This window comes from Rousettus aegyptiacus, unplaced genomic scaffold (genome assembly GCF_014176215.1).
Source record: "Rousettus aegyptiacus isolate mRouAeg1 unplaced genomic scaffold, mRouAeg1.p scaffold_m13_p_8, whole genome shotgun sequence".
NCBI lineage: Eukaryota > Metazoa > Chordata > Mammalia > Chiroptera > Pteropodidae > Rousettus > Rousettus aegyptiacus.
Window position 1 is genome coordinate 84741968 of NW_023416311.1, and position 10935 is coordinate 84752902.

General features: G+C 32.5%; 1 pseudogene; it reads left to right on the plus strand.

Moving 5' to 3' along the window:
• The first annotated feature begins 4381 nt into the window (after window positions 1-4381).
• LOC118607365 lies at window positions 4382-4500 on the plus strand (annotated as a pseudogene).
• The last annotated feature ends 6435 nt before the right edge of the window (window positions 4501-10935 follow it).

Consider the following 10935-nt stretch of genomic DNA (forward strand, 5'->3'; position numbering starts at 1 on the left):
TGGTAATTTGTCATAGCTGCTCATGCTGCCACATATCAGGCTTTAGACATCACTTTATTCTCCTTGTTGCTGTGAGTATTTGGTTTTGTGGACAATAAGTTAAATCAACAGAGACAGACCCTAATCTTGTTTTATAAGAACTTATACTTCCCTAGCTCTCATATTTACTTCTTTACTCTCTGTCTATCCAGTGATTTTCATATCTTCCTCTGCACTGGCTCCTTAACAAACTATTTCCCTGTCTTAAAAAAGAAAAATGAACTCTGTTTAACCTTGTTGCTTCCTCTGGCTGTGGTCCTGTTTCTCTCACTTACAGACTTTAAAATGAAAACGACAATGAAACTTAGATTTGAATCTACTACTTTGGATGAATTAGTGACTTTGGACAAATTAGTTAATATCTGTTTATTACCTGTTTCTTATCTGTAAAATGGGAAAGATACCTAATTCTGTCTCATTAGAAGAGTTAAAAATAGTGTATGTGTCTCCCTTTCCCCCTTTATTGCAAAATTCTCAAATGAATGATGTTATCCTTTCACTGGGTACATATTGATGTAAAATTTCTTCTCAATATATTGACTCATATTCAAATGTAAAGTATTACATGGACATCTTTCTAGACTTCTGCCATTTCTGCTATTGTTGTCATGAAGTTTAATTCTTCACAGATTTTACAACTTCCAAAACATTGTTGTTATTGTTTTGTAGTCAAAATCAATTCCTATCTTTCCAAATATTTATCCTTTTCCTGATGCTGCATTTCTAGTTTAATTTCTGTTTCCATTTAGAATCTTTTTTTTTTCCTATTTGAAGAAAGTAGATAACATAGAATTGCTCACAGTGGATTCTCTCAGGTTTTCTGTTAAAATGTCCTTATTTTCTTTTCATTTTAGAAAGGTATTTTCTCTGTTGATAAATTTTAAGATAGCAGTTGTCTATTTCCAGAATATTGAAGATACCATTTCATGTCTCTGGCTTTAATTATTTTTTAAAGAAGTCAGCTATAAGCCTTAATGTGCCCTGTAACTCTCAGGTAATAATTTTGTCCTTTAGAGAAGGTTCCCTTGTCCTCTGCTAAGAAGATAATGGGCAGGGAGAGGAGCAACTGATTTCAGTCCAACCAGAAAGTGAGCTGAGTCAAGGCTGGGTTGCGATTTTTTTCAAGGCTCTGACACATGATTCATTCTTGGACCCAGGATGTCCTTTAAGGCCTAACTCTTAGGAGGGCCTAAATGCCAGTTTCTGTATCTTCAGCACTGAAAGGGTATGAAAAACTCTGCTCTATTTTTCAGAGATTTGGGTGTTGTTGTTGTTTTTTAGTCTCTTGCTTTATGATGTTTCAGAATTCAATAACTACTCGAGAAAGAAACCAGGCAGGTACTTAAGACATTTCAAATTTTCATACTTTTTTTTGTCGTCTCATTCTCACAAGATTGACTAAAGCCGTTTTCATGTTCCCAACTAGCTTCTTCGACCCTCACAATGTCCCTCTGTTTAAATAAAGTCTGAATTCTTAATATCTTGCCTATGCTTCAGGTAAGTAAATATAGCAAGGAGAAGACCAGTTGTAAATTGCCAGCTCATTTCTGATATCTCCCCTCAATCCTCAATGCTTTAGCTGATCTCTTATAACTTTAAATTTATTTTGGTATTTTATTCTATGTTTTCAGTGTTAGTAGTATTATTCATCTAAAGCAAACTACTACAGACTACCCAGAAGTTTCTTGCTCCTATGACTTTGCTTATCAACTTTAGGATAATTTCCAGATTTTTATCTCCAATCCTGAAGGTTTTTTAGATATTTTGATGACTCTACTCATCCATGTATTAACTCATTCCTCAAATATGTATTGAGGAGGGGCTATGTTAGATATGAAAACTATACCTCCATTTGCAGTTTTCAAGATGATTATGTTCAAGATTGAACTTACCTTTTCCAATAAAGCATCCTGAGTTTTCCATTTTTAATCAGTAACATAAGTTTTTTCTTAAATATCAAAACCTAACTTACCCAGTTTGATTCCCAACTCTTCCTCAAGATACAGTCTCGCATTCATGCAGTCACCAACTACTACGAATTAATTCTTTACGAATCTCTTAACCACATTTACGTTCTTTCAGATACATTCTTAGTGCTTCTACCTCAGATTTTGTTCTTATTCTATCTGTTGTGGATGAGCCAGTCTCGCCTTCTTCACTGTGTCCTATAAGACAACACAAATGCAATCATATTATTTGTTTGCTAAACAGCATTCAGTAAACTGGATTTCTGAGAATAAAATTTAAATTCATTACTCTGGTTGTACTCTACTTTGCACTACAACTTTTCATTCTAACATTATCACTCCCCTTTTCCCTCTGTAACACCACATTCCTAATATTTTCACCAAACTGGACTATATGTTTCCACATCCTGCGTTACACTTGCCCACATTCAGGCCATTCTCTCTTCCAAAGTCCTCTTCAACTCAATATTCTATATATTCATTAATAAACCAGACCAATATTTTTTCTTCTATAAAACTTTCAAAGATTTATATCCAGCTATCCATGATCATTTGAACAGCTATAACATTTTGTTTGCCTTTCCTCAAGATCATCTCTATCCTGTACCTTGAAACAGTTTGGTATTTTCAATGAATAATATGCTTTTCACCTTTATTAGAAATTTTAAAACTTAGGCAAATAATTATTCATTCAATTTCCTCTGTACTTTGCTCCCCATGTGTGATTTAGAACAAAATTAGCCTCTGCTCTCTAAATAGAAATATGAATTATTTAGAATTGTATTTAATAACCATTAACTTTGACCTGGACTTCTCTTAGATCCAAATTGTTTCAAAACATGACAAATAGAAAATGTCCTCAGTATTTTTCTGATATAGTTTCTGCTAAAAATCTCACCAGTTCTACTCCTATGATTTGGTCTTCAGTGAAGCCTCTTCTAGGTGACCTTTTCTTGTTCTCTTCCCTTCCTACCTGCATATTTTTTCTCCTGTTGGGAGACTCTCTTACTGATATTTGGACCTATTAGATAACCATAAATGGACTTCGAGTAGTGCTAATTTCTGCGTCTGGCTTCCCCTTCAGGTTCAGTGTAACCATTTTGGCTGAATTCATCCCTTCCTGGATCTCACGTGTATCTATTATATGGGCCTATGTTAGCCAGCTAGCCCTCCATCCAAAGAGGAAGGTCATCCACATTCTCATTACTAAAGAAAGCATGTCACCAATAAAGAGACCACTCCTGGCCATTTACTCCATGTACAAAAAAAAAAAAAAAAAAAAAAAAAAAAAAAAAAAAAAAAGCAGGTTATTCAAGTCACACCCTATCTCAAATCTATGTCTAGCTCTAGCTCCACACATTAGATGAGAAGGTTACTGTGTACTACTTATGGGGATAGTTTGTAAGTGTGAAATGTTGTTTTCCTTAATAAGTTATATATTTAAAAGGATTTAAATAACAATTGTGATTAATAAAAGATGGAATATACAGGAGAAAGATGGTTAAGTGAAGTATACCGATAACTAGTACAGCTAGGCAGCTTCCGGTTAGGGTGGTCAGAAGAAGAGTACTTTTTGAAAGTTTGACAGGAGAATGGTTCTTGAGAATATAAGTAAAGGGGCAATTTATTAGCAATAGAATAGGATATTTAAATATAACATGCTGAGAAGACTCAAGGTATCTTCTGGACTCTGGGGAATCAACAAATGTAGTTGTATGGCAGATGGTTAGAGATATTAGGAAGTAGACAAGAGTTTTTACAAACTAAGTAAGAATATCATTAATTCTACTGAAGACTCATTAGTAATAGAGTGATATGATCTTCAGAAGATTCTGTTTTGTGGCGATTGGAATACAAATGTGGAGAATTTGTAAATGAGGAGAAGACAGACTTGAGCAGGAATCTGCAAACTGGACAATGGTCAAATCCACCACCACCACTACCACACCGCCTGGTTTTCATAAATCAAGTTTTATTGGAACCCAGCCACACTGATTTGTTATGTATTGTCTTGGCTGCTTTCACACTGCAATGGCAGAGGGGAGTAATTGCAACAGAAACACTATGGCCCACAAAGCCTAAATATTTACTTTCTGTTTCTCTAAAGAAAATGTTTTCCAAGCTCTGGACTAAAGGGAAGAAAGCCAGTGTGAATATAGATTGTCAAATAGATGGACGGGTAAATGAGTATATAAAGCATACAAGGTGATGATATAACAGCATAAACGCATAGTTACTAAAGAAAATTCTGAGTCTAAGTCCAATTAAACTGAAATTTTTAGATAAGAAATCAATACCAGCAAAATTAAATCATATATTTATTAAACATTGCACAGCACAGTCATGGGTCCTGGTGAAAATATATAAAATAAATGATCTACAACCATGCTGCCCTGAAAGTGCCTGATCTTGTTTGATCTCAGAAACTAAGCAGGGTTGGGCCTGGTAAGTACTTGGATGGGAAACCATCTAGGAATACCAGGTACTGTAAGCATTAAAAAAATGAATAAATAAATAAATAAATTGATAGATAAATAAATAAATAGAAAGAAAGAAAAATAAATAAGTGGAACATACAGTTTCTTCCTTGGAGGAACTTTATTCAAATAAGAAACATATCATGATTTAATTAAAGAGAACAATATATAACAAAATATAATAAAGTTCTAAATATTTAGTACAAACCATAAACGCTATTGAACTTCTGAAAAAAAATATATACAGTCAAGACTTTGGTCATCAAAAAAAAATGTAAGAAAAATAGGAAGTTGGAAAAATTGCTTGAATATATCAGCCTCTGCTCCAACATGGATATCATATGCTGTGTAACCTAAAATGCTTCCTTGGATCTATCAGGATAATGTGAACTGCTTTTAAGCAGAGTAATGAAGTCTAAATAACTTGAGAAAACTACTCTAGGTGGGATATTTTGTTTCTTAAGTTCATATCTTATTCTTTTATGTGTTTTTCTGGCAGGTCCACAGGGGAACATGATTTCTAGATACAGTAGTTTGCAAGCCTAGATTGGTTTGTGCTTTATTTAATGCTTCTTTTAATAAGTCCAGTTTCTTCCTGTTCTGGTTTTTCTGTATTCATTATAAGTAATGGGTAAAATTATAAACTTCATTCAGAATTTCCCATAAATTTTCAACTCTATTCTATTTTCCTAAAATGAATTTTGCCTTACTTCCTCTATCTAGCAGTCGGTCATTAAGAGGCATTTACAAATGCATTTTTAATTATAAATGGAGTTCACAGAACTCTATAAAAATTACCTCATTATATAATTAAGTTTAGCTCCAAGGGAGTTCTATAAATTGCCTTGCTTTACCATGTAGTGCATTGCTGAATTCCTCATCTTAAATTGGATTTTCACAAGGCAGACTGAGAAGTCAGCTGTTTCATTATATTCATTTGCTTGAACATTACATCAGCATTAACAAAACCACCGAATATGATGATAAGCAGAATGATAACTGGATGATAGATATCGATTAATCAGTAAATATTATTATTTATTATTATTATTCAAATAAATTTTTTTACTGAAGCTTCATCTCACATTATATACCATGGATTTAAGATTTGAACATAAAAAAATAATGTATTTTTAATCTATATTTAAACAATATGAGAAATATATACAGAGACATAAATATATTTTATTTTATGAAACTTGAATTACATTGTGCATCTAAATTTATTTTGATTTTTCACTTAACTTTTGACACCTTTGGTAACATAACTTTTAATGACTGTATAAAACTTTATAATTTGAATAAACCAAAATTTAAGAAATTCTAATTTTTCTTAATTATTCATAATTTCACAAGCATTAAAAAATGAATAATAATTCTCTATGATACATTTCAGAAAAAAGAGAAGAGGAAACACTTCCTAACTCATTCTATGAGACCAGCATTACCCTAATACTAAAATGAAAACATTAAAAAAAAAACTGCAGATCAATATAACATGAATATGGATGCAACAATCTTCAACAAAATATTAGCAAATTGAATTCAACAATGTGAAAAAGTAATTACACACCATGACCAAATGGGATATATTCTAGATTTGCAATACTGATATAACATTTGAAATAAATTAATGACTTTTCCCTATCAGCATTCTAAGGAAGAAAATCATTCGATCATATCAATGGATGCATAAAAAGCATTTGACATATTACAATACCCATTTGGGATTTAAAAATACTCAGCAAACTGGAAATAGAAGGGAACTTCCTCAACTTAGTAAAGAATACCAAAAAACCTACAGTTAACATACCGAATGTCAACTCTAATTCTAAAATAAAATTTTATTTAAAATCCCAGACTTGGAATAAAACTTCCTGTAATTAATAAGTGAATAAAGCAAGTCTACAGGATACAAGGTTATTTCCATATTTAGGAATATATATTAAACTAAAAATATCAAATTTTGCTGCATTCCAGAATACGTGTTGAAGATATAAAGGTGACTAGGACACACTTGGTGACCTCAAGCTGTTTCAAGTCAACTATGATAGTAAGCAAACTATAGGTGGCAAAGAAACCTCTGGGTTATCTTGTTTAAAAAAAAATATATATATATATATATATATATATATATATATATATATATATATATATATAGGTCCGGACCCCATAACTAGCAACTATGACTATGTAGAGTCAATTTAGGTAGCCTTCAGTTTTTATAAGTACATCTATATGTGGTTCTGATGCTTGTCCTAGCAAGACCACACTTCTAGAAACACTGGTCTCAGGAAAGGAAGAGTGAAAACTAGTAAAAAAGATAGGAAGTATGCAGAAGGTCAAAACTATGAAACAGACAGCGCCTTAGAGTTGTATAACATTCACAGTTTATTCTGGGTGAGTGATTTCCCACAGTGCACTTCGAACAGACTAAAATGTGAACAGTGGCTTGGAATTAAGTAGGTGAGTAGTACTGGGCATAGCTTTGTATAGGGTGCTGTTGTGGCAGTACATGGATACCGGTAGCATGAAACAGAAGGCCTCACAGAAGAGACATAAGAAATTATTTAACCGCAAAAAGAGAAAGAGGAAGTTTGTTCAAAGAATCACTTACAAAGTCCCAGAGGACGAGAGGGACTGTAAGAAAGCCAGTAATGCAACTTGCCTATCAAACATTATGGAGACCATGAGAACAAGTACTAATATAAAAGCTAGAGTTGGTCAGGAGACAATCGTGAGAATCCTTGTATGTGCTATTGTTAAGAAGTTTGAGCTTTATAGTAAATGCAAAGGAGATCACCACATGATTTTTAAGCAGAAGATGCAAGTCTCAAATTTCTGCTTTAAAAGGGTTGCCATTTGTAAAACAGAAAGATATAAATCTGGAGACTTGCAACTGCAGTGTGATGGATTTCTTATGTCTTCCTAAATTTTGTAAGAAAAAAACACTTTCTAATTTGGATGGCACTTAAATTTCTTCCGGTCCAGAATTCATTACTTTACTGTCTGTCATTTTTAATTCCTAACAGGTAGTCCATATCATTATTTTGTCACTTAAGACTTACTGAGATTTTGATGTTTACTCATCTCACTCTCTCATAATCATATATATTACGTATTAGGATAAAATAACACTTATTAACCAGCAATAAATGAGGTACTGTATTTGGCTACATAATGATATTTATAATGAAAAATATCATCACAATCACTTCCCAAGTGTCCCATACAATTAGGGCACCTCATAGGGGCAATAAAACCTTGGAGGTTATGGATCCTTCTTTGCAGTATTTAACTACCAATCATGACTTTAGGGCAAACACTAAATAAAGATAGATAATTTATGCTGAAACACACTAATATCAAATGAGTGGCACCAGCAATAAGTACCTGGGAAGGTTGCACATGCTAAGGACCAAGAGGAGGATGGCTGTCTGCAAGAGATTGTGTTTTCAGTTGAGCCTTGAAAGGAAGACAGGTAAAGAAGAAAAGAAGGGGATTTCTATTTGGAGTGACGGCATGGAGAGGCAGTCTGAAAGAACAGGCTAGTGACTCCTTTAAAATTGTTTCTATTCAAAACCACTGATTACATTGCTTATGCTGTTTTCTTTCCCATTTCCTCTCCCATCGCCTCGTGAAATCCCCAATTGTTTTAGTATGATGTAGCTGAACTGGAGAGGAAATAGAGATGTAACACAATTCAACAAGATTTGTTCTGTCTGGGCATTGTCTTTGTTTTATTCATTTTTGTTTCCAAAAGCTTAGAAGAGAGCCAGCATATTGTAGATATTTAACGGAATGCCCACCAAATCAGTGAATAAAGCCAAGAGTTATTTATAAGAAGTCCTCTAATGAAAGTTACTATAAACTTAAATCCAAATTTTAATTGCATGAGGAACACATCTGTGCATAAGAACACATTGCTTTAAAAGCTACTTTAAATATAAAAGCCTAAGAGAGAATTGAACAATTATTCCATTATTTTAAGAGAGATTTCAAATTATTTTGCTAGAGACTTTAAGATAGGTTATGTTTAAAAAAAAAAAAAAAAAAAAAAAAACCTGAAAAGAAAAAACATTAAAAAGGTTATAGCAAAAATAACAAAAAGAAAAATGATCACAGGTATTATCAATGAACAAATAATATCATGCAAATGAGTAACTACTAAACTTTTATTTGAAGGGCTGAAATCATTGTTCTTTAACAGGCCAAATTCCCTTACCACAGACCCAGTTCCCTTTGATGAAATCATCCTCCTCCCCCCTCAAACAACTTAATTGGAAGCGGAGCTTCATTGTAACCAGAATCCCAATTTGCACACACTGGAATGTACTGAAGTAATTGAGGTCTTTCATCTTATTTAACTAGTGAGCTTGGGTTTATATAAATTCATAATTGTGATTCCACACTTCATGAAAAACATAAACAAAATTAGAAACTCTGGACAGCAAAGATAATAAATGTTCAAATGATGCCCTACAGATAAATCATATAGATACAGGATTTCAAACATCAGCCAGTGAGTGGTTCCAAGTCCTTTGAAAAGAAATCGTTTCTCTGTGACAAGCTGATGTTAACATTTTAATTAATGGAAAGAAGTCAAATAAAAAACTATTATTCTCTATTAAATTTTTCTAAATTAAGCCACACTATTCTTGTGTTTAAACTATATTTTCCATTAATAAATTTACTTTAAGCTATATATGTAGCTTTGGAAATGTTGATATTTATATCACTCACTAAAGTGTATTCTGAAAATGGCACTCTTTCTAAAGTGCAGACTGCTGTAAGCTTTATGTTAGCTGAAATGCTTAAATACCACTTCAAGGTCATGAAGTTGATTCTCATAATAGAAAGTCCTTTTGTTAATTTTTCCTTACAATTTTAGAAGCACAAATCCCATATAGTACTCCGGTTCATGCCCTGAGTACCCAATGGCAAGAAGTTACTCTTGCTTGATGTATCTTTATTGTTTCTCTGCCACTGTTATGGCTACTAAAAGGTCAGCCAGAGCTTATGGCACCAAAAGGTCATTTTTGTTATTCTAAAGAGAGAAGTTTTGACATATGATATATTATGAAGGGAACAGAAACACTAACTGATGTACTGTATTGCTAATCGCCCACGTCTTTTATTTCTTTAAAAGAAAGAAGAGAGAAAATCCTTACATTTTTATCTGAAAATACATTTTAAAACAATCAAAATATAAAAAGAATGAGTTACATTTTCTGTGGTCTATTTTAAAAGGTATATAATTTTGATAAATATAAATTAGTCATCTAAGTTATAGCATTTCAGCTAATTTGCAATACTCTTTTAGTTTTTGTTTATCCATAATATTCATTTTTTTGAGAGTCAGATCATAATTTGAAGAAAGAATTTTTGAAATCTATTGGTTTATCGCTAAAAGAAAGGGAAGCCAGTCCTCATATTCTTCCTTCACGACCATCTTCTTCATTTAAAGACAAGTGACAGCAGAAATTTGAACTTTGGTCTCTGAGTAGACAACTTAGAGGCCATAGGAATGTTCTTTACAAACAATGAGATAAATTTTGAAATCTTATAATCGTTCTGATTGTTAAAAATTCTGGGTTTATTTTACTGAAGAACTAGTTGTATTACTAAATCTTTTAGACCAAATTTAGGTAGGGATCTTAATCTGGAGCCTCTGGGTAGACTAGATCTTACAGGAAATCTCTGAAACTGGAACAAAAATTTATATTAGTGGGAGTAAGTTCATAGCTTTTGTCAGATTTTCAAAAGGAATCGTGACAAAATCCAAGTTAACAAATACTAACAACTGAACTGTTATGTAGAAGCCAGAATTTTCCAGTCGAGTGTGCTTCCAATGTATCTTTTCTCATTCATTCACAAAGAGGGTAGATTCCTCCTTGAGTAATAATAACAAAATTTATAGCATGATTATTTCAGGACGGACACTGTGCTAAGTGCTTAAATATTGCTTCATAAATTATCTGTAAACATTTCATATATTATCTTTAATTCTTACAACAACCCTGGCAGTTAAGTATTATTATCATTATATTTTACATGAGGAAATTAGAGATGTACCTTTTACATTAATATTTGAATAGGACATGTACAACTTACTTTTCAAACACTTTCAGCAGATGAACATTTTTCTCCAAACAAAAATTAACACAGAACTACAAACAGTAAATTCACGAAATAATAATTCATTTTTATGTAATTCTTAAAGGCTGAATATACAATATTTATGCTAAAGACAATCAATAACAATACGGGCTTATTTTCAACGCAAAAATTAGTAAGTAGAGACTGTAAATGACAGCTAGACTCTTACATCAGCTTCATCATCCAAATCACTTTCGTGTTTTATTTTGAGTTGCACCACGTAAAAACAATTTTACATTGCATAGAACAATTGCAAATGATAACAGTTTTTAAGCAGCTCGTCCTGCAAATGT